This window comes from Scyliorhinus canicula, chromosome 16, assembly GCF_902713615.1.
Source record: "Scyliorhinus canicula chromosome 16, sScyCan1.1, whole genome shotgun sequence".
Taxonomy (NCBI): Eukaryota; Metazoa; Chordata; class Chondrichthyes; order Carcharhiniformes; family Scyliorhinidae; genus Scyliorhinus; species Scyliorhinus canicula.
This window is the reverse complement of record NC_052161.1, coordinates 47,246,066-47,265,979: the sequence shown is the minus strand read 5'-3', so window position 1 is coordinate 47,265,979 and position 19,914 is coordinate 47,246,066. Positions and strand designations below refer to the sequence as shown.

The following is a 19,914-nucleotide window of genomic DNA, read 5'->3' as shown; positions in this document are numbered from 1 at the left end:
GGTAGTGACTCTTTGGAACTCCCTTCCTCAAAAGGCAGTGAAATGCTTTTAAGGCAAAGGTAGATAGATTCTTGATAAACAAGGAGTGAAGGGGGATAGGCAAAGGTTACAGTCAGATCCGCCATGATCTTATTGAATGGTGAGGCAGACTGGGAGGGCCGAGTGGACTACTCCTGCTCTTACTTCATCTATTCGCATCTCTTGTGTTTTCAGCACATAATTTATTTAATAAAAGCAATTAAAGGTCAGCCCGTTATTTCCCTTGAAGTCATGTGGAAATCATGATCAGGTGCTTTATGTGGTGCACGTAATATAAAGAGAGGTTTGATTATAATGAAGTACCTAACCTAATCCAGGAGCGAGCATCTTTAGGTCTCATTTGAAGGACAGTTGCAACAAAGCAAGGACATCTGGAGATAACAGTTTCTTGTTGCTGAGCTCCCATCTCATTACTGAACAGAAGCAGTTTCTCTTCAAGCCAATGATACTGATAATGTCATCCACTTTTTCACAAATCATTCAACTCTCCTATCTTTCATTAAATGATTCTTTCTGTGGTTCCATTCATCAACATAATTACATCCAGACATCTTAAATCCATAACATTTAGAACCCATTTTCATGAACAAGTGAAATCCAGGCAAAAGGGGATTTGAATTGTTCGAAATTGTCAGTGCCGCATCAGGAATAAGAACATTAAAGTACTCGTATCAAATTTATTGCATTAAAGATAGGAAATCAAAATCAAAAAAACTGCTGGAAACACACAGCAGGCCTTGCAGCATCTGAGAAGGGAAACAAAATTACCGGAGGTCGAGATGACTTTCATGTGTTCTAATTAAAGGTCATCTAGACCTGAAACGTTAACTATATTTCTCGCCTGACCTGGCGGGTATTTTCAGAATTTTTGTTTTTATTTCTGCTTTAGTATTTTGCTTTTGTATGCGTTTTATTGAAACCTTTAATTGCTGGTTGGCATTCATAACTTCACAATCTTCCAAAGCTCCCTTGATTCTGGAATTGTCCTATTTCTTTGGAAAATTGTAAATGTAACCCCATTATTTAAAAAGCTTTTCTTTTCTTCATTTATGCAATGTGGGTGTCATTGGCAGGGCTAGCATTTATTGCCCATGCATAATTGCCTTTGAATTGAGCGGCTTGTGAGGCCACTTCATAGTCGGCTACATTGCTGTGGATCTGGAGTAGGGTGTAGGCCAGACCAGGTAAGGTGGCAGATTTCCTTCCCTGAAGGATATCAGTGAAACCAGGTGGGCTCTTACGACAATCGACAAATGTTTTCATGGTTTCCGTTCGACTTTTATTCCAGATATTTTTACTGAACTGAAATTTCACCATCAGCTACAGAGGGATTAGAACCTGGGCCACCAGAGCATTAACCTCCCAACCCTCCACCCCGATGTTCGACCCCTACCCCTTTTAAGTTGTGACCCTGGGCATCCATGTCCGTGCACTACCTGAATCTTGTTTGATCTGAGTCAGGAAAGCTGAATGAGACAGGCATAGACATACTCTGGTGCAAGTAAATGGGTACGGAGTGGCAATCTAAGGCTGATTGCCACTCCAAGGAAGTTATGGCCCAACATCAAATCTTTTGGAGGGTTTACACAGAGTGGTTTGCCATTTGGATGATGTGCTGATACACAATGAGCATGACATGAGGGTGAGATGAGGGCTGCAAAGATTAAAAGAGGCAGATTTCACACTCACCAGGAAGGTGGGTTTTCACGACCAAAAATCAGGTTTCATGGTCACATGTTCATTCGGAATAAAGGTTGATCCACTGAAGAACAGAATCTGAAAGAATTTCCAGCTCCGAGGAGCATCTCGGAGTTACAAAGGTTCATGGCAGTGGTGAATCAAGTGGCAAAAGTTCTAAAAACAAAAACATAACAGAACTCAACGAGCCACAACAGCAGTTATAAGGGGCTGTTTAGTACACTGGGCTAAATCGCTGGCTTTGAAAGCAGACCAAGCAGGCCAGCAGCACGGTTCGATTCCCGTAACAGCCTCCCCGTACAGGCGCCGGAATGTGGCGACTAGGGGCTTTTCACAGTAACTTCATTTGAAGCCTACTCGTGACAATAAGCGATTTTCATTTTTTCATTTCATTACACCAAGACGATGAATGGTGTTGGGAAGAAACATGTCAGAAATCATTTGAAAAATCCAGGCGAGGTTGATGCCATCAGAGATACCAGCACATTAAAACCTGGAGTGAGCTACAATAATAGCAGTGGATGCATCGCCTACAGGATTGGTGGGGGACAGTACTTTTTCAGGTAAATAGAGATAGAAAAGGTAGTCCAGCCTATAAACGCATCATGGTCATTGACAGATACAGAGAAGGGACACGCAGAAATTGAAAAGAAGCATTAGCAGCTGCATGAGCAGGCAAGAAATTTGCTCACTTTGTCTTAGGTCTTATTTTACGGTAAAAACATCCCATAAAATATTAGTCATACTCTGGAATTTGAAAGGAGTTCAAAGATTTAAATTAAGATTGATGACGATCTGATACTAATGGAGGTAGGAAAACAAGAATAACACAGAGAGCCCAGAAAAATAAATTTGTGCAAGAAGTCGAGGAGTTTACTATAACGACAGTCCATTCATTACCAGCATCAACCCAAAATTTGGATGGAATCAAAGAGGCACAAAAATAAGACAAGGAATGTCAGCGAGTCAGAGAATTTTGTAGTCGAGGATGGCCAACATTTTTACCACATAGTCTCATCCTGAGACCATGGGTGGGATTTTCTGCATGCTCCCGTGGCATGTTTCATGGCGGCGGAGCTCACCCGTCATTGGTTCTGTTCCCAACGCTGCTAAAGTGGTTTCCCGTTCTGTGCACTTCCTGCTGCTGGGAAACATGGAGTTCACCGTCAGTGGGACCTGAAGATCCAACCAGCAGGAATGGTTGGAAAATTCCGGTGCATATTTCAAACACCGAGCACATCTGACAGTGATTGATGATTTACTTGTATACGATAATAGAATAATCCCAAGTGCACTAAGAATTCAAATCTTACAAATCTTGGGTGGGATTCTCCCGCACTTGGCGGGATGGCCCGATGCCAGCTCCAAGAGTGGCGCGAACCAGTCTGGCGTTGGGCCGCCCGGAAGTTGCGGAATCCTCCGCACTTCCGGGGGTGGGTTGGCACCGCGCCAATCGATGCCGTAGGGCCGCCGTGGTCCGCAGCGTGTTTGCACATGCGCAGGACTGCCGGCTTGTTCTGGCACATGCGCAGAACCGCTGCCGTGTTTCCTGTGCTTGCGCAGGGGTTTCTTCTCCGCACCGGATATGGCGGAGCCTTACAGAGGCCGGCGCGGAGGGAAAGAGTGCCCCCATGGCACAGGCCCCCGATCACGGGCCAGGCCACCGTAAGCCCCCCCCCCCCCGCCCCCCGGGGCCGGATCCCCCCTGCGCTCCCCTGAGGTTCCCGCTATACAGCCGACAAGCCAGATCCCGCTGGGATGGACCATGTCTATTTCACGCCGGCGGGACTGGCCGAAAACGGGTGGCCGCTCGGCCCATCGAGGCCCGGAGAATTGGGGGAGGGGGTGCCACTGCAAACGGCCCCCGACCAGTGCGGCGAGATCCCTGCCCCCCTCCCAGAAACTGGCGCCGGAGAATTAGGCAGCCGGCATCGGAGCGGCAGGGCGTGAATCACGCTGCCCCCACCCCCCCGGCAATTTTCCGACCCAGCGGGGGGTCAGAGAATCCCGCCCCTTACATCTGATGGGTCACATCCAATGATATTAAAGGAAGTAGGTACAGAACTGGTGGATGCACTGGTAGTAATCTACCAATAATTTCTAAATTCTGGAGAAGTCCCAGAGGATTGGAAAACTGCCAATGTAATACCCTTATTCAAAAAGTGAGACAAAAGACAGGTAACTATAAGCAGTTAGCTTAACATCTGTTGTTTGAAAATATTAGAGTAAGAAAGGATGTAATAGCAGAGCATTTAGAAGTATATAATATAATTAAGCAGAATAATCATGGCTTCATGAAGGGGAAATCATGGCTGCCAAATTTATTAGAATTCTTTGAGGTGATAATGAGCAGGATAGATAAAAACAAATAGATGTAACACATTTGGATTTCCAAAAGGCACTTGTTAAGGTACCACACAAAAGGCTACTTTATATTAGCATGGATAGGGAATTGGATAACGAATAGAAGAGGGAGAATTGGGATAAGAGGGGCATTTTCAGGATGGCAACCTGTAACTAATGGTGTGCCACAGGGATCAGTGCTAGGACCACAATTATTTTAAATATATAATAACTGGAATGAGGGATGTGAATACACTATTGCCAAGTTTACAGGTGACACAAAGAAAGATGACGCAATGATAGATGGGAAGGCAAGTGGTGACGATGACACAAAAGCGTCTGCAGAAAGATATAGCCAGGTTAAGTGAGTGGGCAAATAAATTGGCAGATGGAATATAGTGTCGGAAAATGTGAAGTTATGTGCTTTGGAAGAATAAAAAAGCTGAATATTATTTTAATGGAGAAACACTGCAGAAAGCTGCAGCTCAAAGGAATTTGGGGGTCCTCATGCATAAATCACAAACACAAGCATGTAAGTTCAGCAAGTAACAGGAAAAGCAAATGGAATGTTGGCCTTTATTTCAAAGGGAATGGAGTATAAAAATAGGGAGGTTTTGCTAAAACTATACAAAGCATTCGTTAGACCACACCTGGAATGCTGTGAACAGTTTTGGTCCCTTATCAAAGGAAATATGTAATGGCATTGGAGACAGTCCAGAGAAGATTCAATAGGTTGATCCCGGGTATGGAGAGATTTTCTTGTGAGGTGAAGTTGAGTAGGTTGGGTTCGTACTCGTTGGAGTTTAGAAGAATGAGAGGTGACCTTATTGAGAAATATAGGATCCTCGAGACTTGTCAGGGTGGATTCTGAGAGGTGCTTTCCCCTTGTGGGTGAGTCTAGGACCAGAGGGAATAATCTCAGTATAAGGGGTCGCCCATTTAACACAAAGGTGAAGAGGAACCTGCACAAACATGATGGTCTACATCTGAAACAAAGCGGGACTAACATCCTTGCAGGCGGGTTTGTTAGTGCTGTAGGGAGGAGTTTAAACTAATTCGGCAGGGCAAGGGACACAGACTGTTAGCAGGATATGGACGCAGCATAGTACAGTAAGGCAATTAAGTCAGAAGGAGTACAACTGTATTAAGCTTCATGGGAGTAAGGAAAAGCTGGATGGCTTCTACTTTAGTGCCAGGAGAATTATAGGTAAAACGGATGAGTTACAGGTGAGGATTAATACGTGGAATTGTGGTATAGTAGCCATCTCAGAGATGTGGTTGAAGGAGGGACAGGATTGGCAGCTCAACCTTCCCGGATATAGAATCTTCAGTTGAGACAGGGAAGAGGGTAAAAGAGGAGGAGGAATTGCATTATTAGCTAAGGAGTCAGTTACCACGGTAAGCAGAGATGGTATCTTGGAGGGGGCATCAAATGAAACTTTGTGGGTAGAGTTTAAGAATAATAAAGTGGCAGCCACATTGTATAGACCCCCAGATAGTCAGTGGGAAATTGAGAAGCAAACATCTGCACAATTCGCATATGTGTGCAAAAGTAACAATAGGGTAATTATGTTAGGTGATTTCAACTTTTCCAACATAATTGGGATAGTCATAGAGTTAAAGGCTTAGGTGGAGTCAATTACTTAAAATGCATATAGTACAACTTTTTAGGTTGATATGTAGAGGGTAGAACAAGGGAAAGCGCAGTGCTGAACCTAATTCTGGGGAATGAAGCCAAACAGGTGGTTGAGGTGGTGGTGGGGGAAGCATTTTAGTTGGTCCATAGCCTTGAATGTTATGATGTCTCAAGTGCTTATCCAGGTACTTTTTAAAGGATGTGAGGCAACCCTCCCAGTCAGTGCGTTCCAGACCGTCACCACTCTGAGTAAAAAGGTCCTTTCTCACATCCCCCATTAAATCTCCTGCCCCTCACCGTGAGCTTGTGTCCCTCTCATGACTAACCCTTCAACTAAGGGAACAACTGCTTCCTATTCACCGTGTCCGTACCCCTCATAATCTTGTACACCTCGATCAGGTCGCCCCTCAGTCTTCTCTGAGGCAACGAAAACAACCCAAGCCTGTCCTACCTCTTTTCATAACTTAAATGTTCCATCCCAGGCAACATCCTGGTAAATCTCTTCTGCACCCCCACCAATGCAATCACATCCTTCCTATAATGTAGCGACCAGAACAGCCCACAGTACTCCAGCTGTGACTTGACCAAAGTTCTATAAAACTCCAGCATGACCTCCTTGCTTTTGTAATCTATGACTCAATTGATAAAGGCAAATGTCCCGTCTGCCTTTTTCACCACCTTATTAACCTTCCCTTCCGCCTTCAGAGATCTATGGGCAAACACGCCAAGGTCCCTTTGTTCCTCAGAACTTCCGAGTGTAATGCCGTTCATTGAATATTTCCTTGAAAAATTGCTCCTTCTGAAGTGGAGCACCTCACACTTTTCAGGATTAAAACCCATCTGCCACATATCTACCCATTTGACCATCCCATCTAATTCCTGTAAGCCAAGACACTCAATCTAACAATCACCTGGCCAACCGTTGTGTCATCCGCAAACTTACTGATCCTGCCCCCATGGTCATGTTGTTTATATAAATGCTGAAAAATAGGGGACCCAGCACAGATCCCTGTGGTATGCCACTGGAAACTGGCTTCCAGTCTCGAAAGCAACCTTATGTTATCACCCCTCTGTCTCCTAGCTAAGCCAATTCGGAAACCACCTTATCAAATCACCCCATATCCCATGTGCATTTGCCTTCCTTATAAGTCTCCCATGCGGACCTTGTCAACGGCTCTGCTGAAATACATACAAACTCCATCAACGACACTATCCTCATCTACACACCTGGTCACCTCCTCAAAAAATTCTAATTTGTTAGGCATGACCTTTCTTGACAAAGCCATGCTGGTTATCCCTGATCAAACCTTACCTTTCCTTCAGAATTTTCTCCAATAGTTTCCCTTCCACTGATGTGAGACTCACTGGTCTGTAGTTCCCTGGCTTATCTCTACAACTGTTCTTAAAACGTGGAATGACATTAGAATTTTTCCAGTCCTCTGGCACCTTCCCCCTGGCCAGAGAGGATTTAAAAATTTTGGTCAGACCCTCTGCAATCTCCTCCCATGCCTCCCCGAGCAGCGTGGGACACAACACATCTGGACCTGGAGATTTGTCCAATTTTAAGCCTGCCAACACAGACAACACCTTGTCACTCCCTAAATCAATTTGCTCAAGAACTTTTCTGACTCTCTCCCTGAGTTCCATACCTACATCCTCATTCTCTTGGATGAAGGTGTTTTTTCACATGTCAATGCGGACTCGATCGGAGGACACCTTCACTGATTCTGTCAATTTCTTCTTTCAGAGGATAGTGAATCTGTGGAATTCTTTACCGCAGAGGGTTGAGGAGGCTGAGTCGTTAGGTGTATCAAAGCTGATATCAAAGGTTATGGGAATAAGGTGGGAAAGTGGAGTTGAGGATTAGCATATCAGTCATGATCTCATTGAACAATGGCGCAAACCCGATGGGCCGAATGCTCCTACATCTTGTGCTCTACATCATGGTCATTTAGGTATGTGCAGAGTCAGAGCAGCTTATTTGGTTCAGTGACCGGGTCTCTCAAAGTAATTGGAAGCAATGATATCCCGTTGTATCACATAATCAATTCGCAGGCAGGACACAAAGGAACCTCTGATGTCATCTTCTTTTCCTCTAGGTCATGAGAATGGCTCAGAATGAATTATTTGAACATAAAGGGAAAATGTTCATAAGGGTAGTAGACTACTCCTGTAGGTGGATTGAAGTTAAATGGTCACACATCAGAAGCGCTGATGACATCATTGAAATACATTTTTCCAGCCCATGTGATGCCGGATATTTTGACATCAGATAACGTTCCACTGTTCACAAATATAGAGTGTCGAGAGTTTACAGAATTATTTGGATTTGTTTACACAACATGTTCACTGAGGGTTCCTTCGGCTAATGGAGAAGCTGAGAGAGGTGTCAGAACGGTAAAGACATTTCTGAAAAAGAATGAGGATTTTCCAATTGGCGTTCTTGAGTTACGGATCCTCAGCCTTGCAGAATGGATCGGCTCCATGCAAGTTATTCATGGGCAGAAGATTGCGGATACAGATTCCTACCCTTCCACATATATTGATTCCACAGGTCAAGGACACAGATTTGGAGAAAGCACGGGAAATAGAGGAAACTTACCAAAGTAAATAGATGAACGTGGTCAGTATTCGACAGGGAGAACAGGTTTAGGTCAGAGATCAATCGAGATTTGGAGTAATAGTGATGAAATTACCGTACCTGAGATCTTACATTGTTCAGATGGAACAGTGCATCAAAAGAAGAAACAGAAGAGCTTTGATTGCAATAGAGTGAAAATCAGAGACCAGAGGGGTAGCAGCCATCAGAAATGAAAGAAGACACTGAAGCAGGTGATCCAGAACCACTTACTAGTTTGAATTCTGTTCAACAGTGCCCAGAGGACCAGAATGAGAATGCTTTATTTTGTACAAACAAGAAGAAAATGAGGTGGTTTAGACTAATGAAGACACCAGAAAAAATTACAATCAGTGTAAGGGAAGGTGAGAATCTCAAAGGACTGGAGGAAGTAGAGAGAAGAAGAAGAGAACTTGGATAGAAAAATAAAAACAATAAAGAGAGCAAAAAGAGGCAATTCTCTGCAAGACTTCAAAACGCTGAAAAGTATAGAATGACGAGGAGACGGAAGTATTGGGTTTCCAGAAACTGAACAGAGACTTGGGGGAGATGAAGTACAATGTAGTATGTTAGATTATATCCCACAAAGGGTTAGCTCTAATAGTCTGTGGTATCGTAGAAGCAAGTGACATTTACTCATGTGAACTGAGAGTCCAGGATAAAGTAGCATGGAAGTAAAGTAGTATTCTTATAATTGTAAATATGTTGGAGTGTTTTCAGCTGACAGTTTTTGAGGTTATAGAAACGACTCAACTCAACAACACAATAATATACCATCTCCCCATCTTTACCATCTGCTCCTGCCACTACCACCCCAATGGTCATCCACTCGCACCCCATCATCAATCTGATCACCATAGAAGACCCATCGACTACCATCATCACTAATAGATACCCTGATGACACCCTCACAACCTACAATCCCAACCACTATCCATTCCTTTCTACCAGCGTCAGAGAACCCACATTCCACCCCTCACTCCCGCCATGTCCAGGCCACCATTGCCCCCCTTCTTCCTGTTGTCATATGCTTCACCCCACCACCATCAGACCTCGCTGAAAGCATTTAAGCTTAGGCTCTCGGCAAGTAGGAGCACAACCAATTTAAAGTAACCCTACAGTTTACTGTGGGACATTCTGAAATCTTGCCCTTCAGGGCTTCCTCACAGTTCCCTGCAGGTTAAAGTCAAGGCCTTAGGTTTCAAAATCAAATATTGGGAAAACAGACTGTCTTCAAATTAAGACTTGTCGTCTGACTTGTATAAAGCAACGCTGATGATCAAAAACATGTTGTACATTTAGAGATTGGAATCCTTCCCTATTCATGTAGGTAGTGACACTGTCGCACTGTTACAGCAAATAGAGCATCTGTCACTTGCTTATGATCTGTAGACAGCTGTTTGGCCGATGTTGTTGATGTCCCCAGTGATAGCTTGGAACAAGCCTAATGTATCAAAGTTGAATACTGCTGTGATATTTACAGCTACTGGCAGTGCTATGCTTGAGGAGGATTTTGGCTACAAATCAGTATGGAACATGTGGTACAACTATGGCTCATAACTTCCTGCTTCCCCGGTGTCACATTTATGGCATGCCCCAAAGACGTGCTGGGGAATCCCTCTAGGAATTTCCCACATAAGGGTTTACCCGGCAATTGCCCAAAAGAACTTCCTCTGGACAATTGCACTGGGCTGGGAACCATCCGATGACGCAATTTAAATTGCTAACTTTGGATGGTTCTGCTAGTTTTAATCTGATGTTTGCTCTGAAAGAGTTAGAGGAAAATATTACTTCTAATCGCAGAGTAACTATTTAAAAATCCCAGACCCAACCTCGCACAGGACACCCCCCACACACACAACACCCCCAGGGTACCCATCACACTGTTCCCACTCCTGATTCCCCTCCCCCCCCCCCCCGATGCAACCCGATACCCCTTCCCGGTGTGAGCTGATTCTCCCGGTGCGGCCTGACCATTCTGACCCAATGCCCCCCACCACTACCGGGTGCAAACAGACCAGTTCAGCGACATGGTCCAACCACTCCCCCCACCCCCCCGGACTGACACCCTCTTCCTGCGTTGACATCCCCTCTCCTATACTAACACCCAACTCCGGTCCAAACCCTCCACTCTCTCCGGTCTGCCCCCAGTCTGACCCACCTGTCAACCTCCAGCCAGTCCGAACAGGGAGGGAGATATGGTGAGACTGGGGCTTTGGAATCCCAGGGTGGGTAAGTATGTCGAGAGCGGCAGTCTGACAAAGATGGCCACTGCCAAAACCCGAAATCAATCAAAACCCGAAAAATTAATTACTTTAGAACTTTAAACTTTAGAATTGGGTACTCTAAATTTATCGAAAAAAAGATGTAAGGGCGCATAAGATATGTTCACGGACTTATCAACCAGAGAAATCTTGGGCAGCACGGTGGCGCAGTGGGTTAGCCCTGCTGCCTCACGGCGCCAAGGTCCCAGGTTCGATCACGGCTCTGGGTCACTGTCCGTGTGGAGTTTGCACATTCTCCTCGTGTTTGCGTGGGTTCCACCCCCACAACCCAAAGATGTGCAGGGTAGGTGAATTGGCCACTCTAAATTGCCCCTTAATTGAAAAAAATTAATTGGGTATTCTACATTTATCGAAAAAAAAAAATTTTTTAAAACAGAGATATCTTGAATGCAGAAACCAAAAATACCTAGACTTTTTTTTTTCACATTTAAAAGCAAGCAATAACTACCAGAGAGGAAATGGGGAATATATGAATCTTTTATTGAACAGAAACACTAAAGATTGTTATAGAAAAATCCTGTGAAATCTGGTCAGTACTTGAGGAGACCCTAGACTAAAGGAAAAGATCATATAAAAATTCACTGTTGATTTTACAATGGGGAAAAAAAGAGAAATCTACAGGCGAACGGAAAAGAGCTGCAGGGTGGGTCCAATCGGATAGTTCTTTCGAAGGGGTGGCAAGGTAGCACAGTGGTTATCACTGTTGCATCACCACTCCAGGGTGCAAGGTTCGATTCCTGGCTTGGGTCACTGTCCGTGGGGAGTCTGCATGCTCTCCCCGTGTCCGTGTGGGTTTCCTCTGGGTGCTCCGGTTTTCTCCCACAGTCCAAAGATGTGCAGGTTAGGCGGATTGGCCATGATAAATTGCCCTTAATATCCAAAAAAGGTTAGGTGGGGTTACTGGGTTACAGGTATAGGGTGGAGGTGTGGCCTTAAGTGGGGGTGCTCTTTCCAAGGGCTGGTATAGACTCAATGGGCCGAATGGCCTCCTTTTGCACTGTAAATTCGGTTAAAAAAATGATCTGTAAAAATAATGACACAATGATAACCTTCTGTGCTGTGTGATTCCACATGAGTTAAGCCATTTATCCGTGCAAAACAGCATACATTTAACCCATTGATATTACATACTGCTCAAGCACTGTTGGAAAGAAGTGGCCTTGAATTGCATTAGGTCTGGTTGAGCTCTAATGATTGGTGCTTGAATTAAACTCACGCCAGTTTCTAAGGCTCACATTGTGCCTGTGTCTTTAATACAATCAGGAATGACACTTGCCAATGGAACGGACGGGGGAAATATGTCAGAAACTGTATTGGGTGAAGATCCCGTATGAACAATGCCCCATTTGCTGCTTTCCCTGCCTGATCAACACCACTGAATCTGATGTACAGCAGCAGGAACTCTAAGTTAATGGCTCTGATGATTTGTGCACAGAATGTACTGTTTACACATAAATGATTAAGGCCTAAATAAGGCATTCTCGTTAGGAAGTGGAATAACCATAAGTAGAAGAAACAATCTAGCTTTTCTGCCAAAGACTCTTTTTAAAAATCTATGCCTGTGTTTACCACACCAGCCCTTAGCCACTTCAATATTTCCGCTGTTCCTGCTAAAACATGCCAGTTGCCATGGAATTAATTATCTTTGACAAAAATCTGTTCCAATTTTCCAAAGTGATGACCCTGGTGGGAAATCACAGATATGCTGCACATACCCCTGAGTGGTGAGTAAATCATTGGCACTGTGTCTGGAATGTCTTAATATTGTGACGCTTCATTTGGAAGAACACAATTTTAAAATTGAACAGTGGGTGGGCGGCACGGTGGCGCAGTGGTTAGTATTGCTGCCTCACGGCGCCGAGGGCCCAGGTTCGATCCCGGCTCTGGGTCACTGTCCGTGTGGAGTTTGCACATTCTCCCCGTGTCTGCGTGGATCTCACCCCCACAACCCAAAGATGTGCAGGGTAGGTGGATTGGCCACACTAAATTGCCCCTTAATTGGAAATAAAAGAATTGGCCACTTTAAAAAAAACTTTTAACAAACTGCAGATGTCTTCCTAAATTATTTGGTGTTCATCTATTAATCTATTCAAGAATGAAGAGGGATTTTTGCTCAAACAGCAACTCATTCTGTACTACATTTTTCCATCTGACTTTGTCCCAGAGGGATAACTTTAATTGAGTAGGCACTCACTTAACATTATGTCACAGCCACAACCTGTACCCTTAATCATCCTTTCTGACAATAGTGCTCCATCTGTGACCAGCGACCTGAACAGGTAGTATTTTAACACCGCTTAAGTGACCTGAATTGGATAGCTTCTGTCTGCAAATCTAAATGCGGGTCTGTCAGAATCTGTCCACAAATTATGCAAAGTGGCTTCTCGGCTGAATAATGAAAGAACTGGATAGGTATGTGCTAAAAATAGTATTGTGCCTGAATCCAGAATGTGGACAGAAGATTGTTCAGAAAGATAGTAAATGGAAGGTGCGTACTTTTTATTCTGCTACGACAGCTCTTGTGTGGCACCTAGAGAATATTCTTATTACTCGGTTGGCTAGTTTCTCCAGTGCAAAAATTCAGTCCTGTCTTTTTTTTTGAGCTGTAATTTTGATCTTGCTTATTAAGTGCAGCACTTCCATTCGACCTGTCAGCCCCATGCTCTGATCCATTTATAGCTCAACATGCAAGTCTGGTCCAGCTGTCATCATGGACGCCTTGTCGCCAACGACCTATTATCCTCTCGCGTCCCGGCATTTAAATGTTTTTGGGGAGGCTGTTTCTGACCCTGTTACACTGCCCAGCTGCTGCCTGCCCCACACCTTCAAAAAAATCATCCATACTTAAGGGTGAACGTAAGGTGAGAGAGGTAAGCAGATGAGAGGGAGAGTTGTGGAATTCAGGAAAGACAAGGTTATGCTCTGAGCCAGAGTGAAGCATTAGCAGGCAAGGATGCAAAGGAGTCTGTGTTATGTTAGGAAGAGCAGCAACAGGAGGGTGAGAAAGTGTTAGCTGTTAATTGTCTGTTAATGATATTGTTAAGATATACAGGTGAGCCGAGACCTTCTGTGCCTGGTGGGCACCGTGGGGACTAGGGTGTTTTATCGGCCCTGTTAATTACATTTTTGTGTAATGTTTTAAGTTTTCTTTGTGGTTTGTTGTTGTTTGAAGAATGTACCCCTTCAAAGGGCTGCTCTTTGATATGTTTGTTTAATTGTGCAGACTGAATACATTATAAAAAGACAGACTGGAGTAAAGTTTGGTCCAGAAACAAATAAAAAGGGAAATTGCTTCGATAGTAGTTTTGTAGATAGAAGGCAAACATGTGTACTGCTGGATTCTGTGAATAAATCAGCTAACAAGAAAAGGAGAGAGCCCTGGTTTTGTACTTCACCATTTGGTGTGAGATACAACCATCATTGATTAGCACTGTGGAAAATAGATGGTTGCAGAGTGAGGGGGGGGGGTGGAGAGATGGATGATGAGAGGGGTGTTGGTCTGACCTTGATATGGGACTGGTAGAGGTGAAGTGTTAAACTGTAGAAAGCTTAATGGGACTATTGTCAGCTATTTTTTCACATAAAAGAGGGTATCGGAGAGTATTAGGGGAACAGTCAAGCCATAAGAAGATGGTAACCAAAGGAAGGCAAAGGTACAAATTCGGAGAATGAGGGTGATGTTTCGGAGAGGATATGTGTCCAGAGGGATATTAAAGCAGTGAATCCCAGAGGGAGGGCATCAGGGAGACACTCTGGAGCTGGGATTCAGCACTGGGGATATCCCCGTGACCAGAGGGTGAGTATGTGGACCAGGGGAAGAGCTCAGTCCCTCTAATGTTCCAGTCTGGGGTCTAGGGGCCCTGCAGTGCCCTGCGCTGCGTGTGCAGGGCAGCATTCCCCCGCACAACTGGTTCGGTGGATGGCACTATGAGAGAAGATGGGCATGTAAGGATGGGGGAGGCTTGATGGCTTTGAGGGTCCTGCAGTGGAAGCCATAATTGATTGTTGGTCTCTCAACCTCTCCAATTACTTACAGATATAACAATATGGATGGTATTGTCGACCCTGCACTGGCAGCCCGCACGTTGCTGGTGGAAGCCCAGCAGCCAGACGCTAGAGAAGGTGGCAGCAGCATTGACGCAGCTCAAGGCGACAGCCCATGTGCAGGGGGTCGCTGTACACCCAACTGGGGAGAGACTCAGGGTGGGAGGCCAGTAACAGTCCAAGGTGCACAGGTGTTGTTGGTCGTTTGAGGAGATGTCAGACAGCATGTGCTACAGGAGGCTCCACCTCAACATGCTGGAGGTGGGGGAGGAGGGACCTGTAGTCTCATCGGAGGGGGAGGATGAGGAGGGGCTCGACCAGTTGCTGGAGGATGAGCCGGGGATGAACTCCGGGACCAGGTAGGGCAGGGAGGACAGGCGGCAGCGACAAGTGTCCGGCATGCCCAGAGGGCCAGGGAAGGCCCTCATCCTCACACACCTCTCATAGGACGTTGGCTCGTATCTGTCAATCTATCAATCTATCTCTCTATCTATCGATCTATCTCTCTCTCTCTATTTATCTATCTATCTATCTGTCTGTCTATTGATCTCTCTATCTCTCTCTCTCTCTCACTCTCTCTGTATCTCTCTATCTCTCTCTCTCTATCTATCTCTCTCTCGCTCTCTCTCTCTCTCCCCGTCCCGCCCCCACCCTCTCCCCTATACCACCACCCCCCCCCCCCCCCCCCCCCCCCCCCCCCCGGACTACCCTGGTCCACCCTCCCAGGGTCTGTGTACCATCACTCCAGGGTGATGTGCCTGTGTCAGCCCTGTCAGCTGGTCATTATACAAGGTAGGAGGGTGATGACAGCCCACAGTGAGCTAAGCTCTGATGCTCCTCAATCTATGCCGTAGTCTGACCCCTGTCCTTCAGCTGACGATGCACGCACACCAATCACCTGAATATGGTATGCATCCGAGGCTCCTGAGCTAGGAGCTCTGTGCCCAGGATGCAGGGGTGGGTGGAGTAGAGGGCAACAGGAGGGGAGGGGGGGGGGGGGGGGGAGAGGGGTGCAGGCAAGCCACATAGCTAATGATGGTGCCCACTCCAGTACCCACTCAGTGATCCTCAATCTTCTTAAGCGTCCAGACTCTGCTAATACGTCGAGGTGTGTCTGCTCTTTTCATGCTATGTGGCCTTTGAAACCTTTGGTAGGTGTCCTCTGGAGGGCTTGGAGCCAGAGGGCTCCGGCCGCCGTACCTGTAACACTGGTGTCGCCATGTTACCCTGTTCTGCCTGCTGACCTCGAGATGTGTCAGGGTAAGGCAGAGGGACTCTGGAGGGCTGGAGACAGTGTCATCTCCCTGGTAGGATGTTCTGGGTCAGCCTCCGGGTCGGCCTCCAGCTCTCCCTCCTCACAAGCGTGCCCATGGGGGACTTGATGGGATGGAGTAACAACTGGCATTAACTCCGGAGGCCCTGTGTAATCCAACACTGCAGATCATGGCACCTCCCCATTGTCTGCACCATGGTGTCCATGCCCTCAGCGATACCCCTCACTGACTGGGTCATGCTCTGGAATGCCTTGGCAATGCCCACCTGCACCGAGGACATGTCCGCAGTGTCTCAGCAATGTCCACCTGTATCTGGGATACGTCCCCCCCAGCAACTGGGATATAGAATCATAGAATTTACAGTGCAGAAGGAGACCATTCAGCCCATCGGGTCTGCACCGGCTCTTGGAAAGAGCACCCGACCCGAGCCCACACTTCCACCCTATCCCCATAACCCAGTAACCCCAGCCAACACTAAGGGCAATTTAGTGTGGCCAATCCACCTAAACTGCACATCTTTGGACTGTGGGAGGAAACCGGAGCACCCGGAGGAAACCCACGCACACACGGGGAGATTGTGCAGACTCCACACAGGACCCAAGCCAGGAATCGAACCTGGGACCCTTGAGCTGTGAAGCAATTGTCCTAACCACTATGCTACCATGCTGTCAAGGCCCTCAGCCATGGCAGTCGCTGACTGAGCCACACCTTGGACACCAGGGTTTACACTGAGGTGGGCACCCTAGCAGTGCTGGCCTCCATGCCACACATTTCCAGCGCCATCTCCTGCCTTTGGGACTTCACCAATCAACTGTGCACTCGCCGGAGATTTGCTGATATCATTTCCTGTATCTCACGGCCATGTCACAGCGTCTCCATCAGCTCTGGGATAACTTTGTCCAGAGGCTCGGCATCTGACTGGTACCCAGCTTTGACCTGGGATCCAGCAGACCTCCGCTGGGTGACTCTCTCGGATGTCCTTGCCTCCATCTGATGTGTATCAGCAACTGTGTGGTGCTCACCAGATTGTGCCCCTGACACCTGTCCACTAATATCGCCGACCGATGTGTGTGCCTCTGTGCTGGTGGAGGGTGGGGGTGAAAGCTTTGATGTATTAACGGTGTTATCCTCGGAGCTCTCCTCCGCAGTGTTCTCGAGAGTGGCTGGGAAGGCCCGGTCCCATCCGATGGAGATCCTGCTAATAAATGGACATGTGGTCAGTGAGAGGGAAGGATCTTTTGTCGAACAGGCACAACTCACTTGAGGCAGGTCATCTGGGTGAAGAGGCTGTGGACCCTCACCTCTGCAGAGCACGCCAACCTTGCTGTTGGTGACTGCTATGTCCTCAGTCAGCCCCACGATCTCTAGGGCCTATTCCTTATAGCGGGTGAGGACTGAACCGACACTCCGCCGCCCGTCTGGGTCCTTTCCTGCATATTATGGGCCCGCATCTCCTGCGGGGGCAAAGAGAGGGCATCGTGAGCTGTACACATGCATCGGGGGGGGGGGGGGGGGGGGGGGGGGGGATCTATGGCAGGGGCATGTTTGGGCCCCACTGGCATGTGGGTTATGCTGCTGGGTGCTGGGGCACAGGCACAGTGTTACACTGGGGGGGGGGGGGGGGGTTGTGGTATGAGGTGCCAGCTGTTGATCCATGGAGGGGGGGAGGGAGGGGGGTAGCAGACGGGACATTTTACAGATGTCAACTTACCCGTGCGGCTAGTGGAGGTCTTAGTCTTCTTCCTGAACTAGACTACAGTCCTCCTAGTCACGCTATCCAAATTGGCAGCTGCTGTCATTGCCTCGCAGGTGGAATTGGCGGCTGTGTGGCTGATCCTCCACCCCCCTCAGGGGAACAGGATGTCCCTTCTTGCCTCTACAGCGTCCAGCCACCAACCCAGTTAGCAACCCCGAAGCGTGGAGCACGTCTATGTGATGCCATAGCTGTATGCAGTATGTTCAGAGGGTGCGGTTTATGTGCTGCTCCCCCTTATTGGCGGCGAGCTGTCAGGTGCAGTCCAGATGCATCAACTGGGTGGCCATTTCCTCCGTGAAGCCCATAGGGGAACATTGCCGGCCCTAATTGGCTTTAGATAACGGCTGACAGCCATTGGGAAGCACCCCGGAGGGCCTTCCCGCTACCGTGCTTGGTGCTTCTCCCGTTAGATTGTTCTCAAGAACATATAAGCTGAGATGAATGGCAAAGCATGTGGACCTCGGAAATTATTCAGCTCTTAATGCCATGTTACCTTCATATCTAGCCTGTTAAACCCTTGTGTATTGTCGTCCTCCCTTGGTAGATTCTTTGACAGAACTAGAAGATATTACAACAATTAAAAAGGGAACAACGGATAGGGAAAAATACAGACGGGAAAGAATGGGAGAACAGGAGATGATTAAATAGCCGAAGTTATGAAGACAACTGGGTGCTTGCAGCGTTTTATGTTTTTGTCTTAAGTTTACAGAACAGCAGGAATTTACCTATCTTTTTTAACTATTGTGGCTGTATTAATGCCTCTAAATTAACTATCAATTAACATTCGCTGACATGGAATTGGAGATAAACAGTCTGCAGAATTATTAATGAGCTGTTAGCAGTGTAAAACCAAGCAAAAGGTATGTTCACTGTGAGTGCTGTGTTATCTGTGCATCGCCTTGAGTTGCTGACACTTCATTTGCCTCAGTGATTTAGAATTGGCATGATGAGAGATTAGTTTGGTGTATCACTGTTCAGTGGAACCGTGGATCATGGGCACAATTCTCCCCTACACAGCGGGGCGGGGGGTCCCGGCGTAGCGGAGTGGCGCCAACCACTCTGGCGTTGGGCCTCCCCAAAGGTGCAGAATTGTCCGCACCTTTAGGGGCTAGGCCCGCGCCGGAGTGGCTCCTGTTCCGCCGATAGCGTCAAAACTGGTGCCAACGGCCTTTGGCGCTACGCCGCCCGGCATCGGGGCTGGCCGAAAGGCCTTCGCCGGTCCGCACATGCGCCGGTGCATCAGCGGCCACTTACGTCACCACCGGCGCATGCGCGGTGGAGGGGGTCTCTTTCGCCTCCGCATGGTGGAAACCATGGCGGCAGCGGAAGACAAAGATTGCCCCCACGGCACTGGCCCGCCCGCCAGGCCACCATGAGGGCACCCCCTGGGGTCCGATCGCCCCACGCCCCCCCCCCCCCCCCCCCCGAGGCCCGCTCGCGCCGCCAATCCCGCCGGCACAGAGGTGGTTTAAACCATGGGATTGGCCTGTCAGCGGTGGGACTTCAGCCCATCACGGGCCAGAGAATCGCCGTGGGGGGCACGCCGATCAGCGGGGCGTGATTCCCGCTCCCGCCGATTCCCGGGTGGCAGAGAATTACGGCCACGGCGGGGGCGGGATATACGCCAGTGTAAAACCAAGCAAAAGGTGTGCTCACTGTGAGTGCTGTGTTATCTGTGCATCGCGATTCCCCCACCATGCGAGGGGTCGGAGAATTCCGCCCCATGTCTTTGGTTTTTACGAGTGCACTCCTATAGTGAGGTAAATATCTGCAAGTAACTCATAATTATTTGGCTAAAAAGTACTTGCACCTTTCTTTAATTGACTTGGTTTTTTTATGGTGTTTGGTGTCTGATGTAATGAATTTGGAACTAAAGTAGTGCTCACAATCCTGCGCCTGCAGCTTTTATATTTATTTTGATAATAACCACTGTCTCAGTGATTCATGGAGTTAGTAAACTGCGGTCAGGGGAGTATAGCCAAAAGTAAAACATCATGACATCAGTTGTGAATTTTAGATCGTTGGGAACTGGTAGATTTCTGACAACAATGTAACCGACCTCAGGTACAACGTCAATTAACTCGAATTTTATAGCACATTTCTAATTTTATTGATGTCAATGGGAAACACAGGGGTTAAAGCGTCAGCAGGGAGCTTGCAGGTGTGCATGCATGTGCGTGTGAGCAAGAGGCACATTCAGCATGTTGAAGAAGGGCGCAGAG

General features: G+C 47.2%; 1 protein-coding gene across 2 annotated transcripts in view; it reads left to right on the top strand.

Moving 5' to 3' along the window:
* Positions 1-19,914, top strand: part of LOC119979630 (serine/threonine-protein kinase 32C) — a 428,471-nt gene that overhangs the window by 393,396 nt on the left and 15,161 nt on the right. The window lies entirely within an intron of this gene.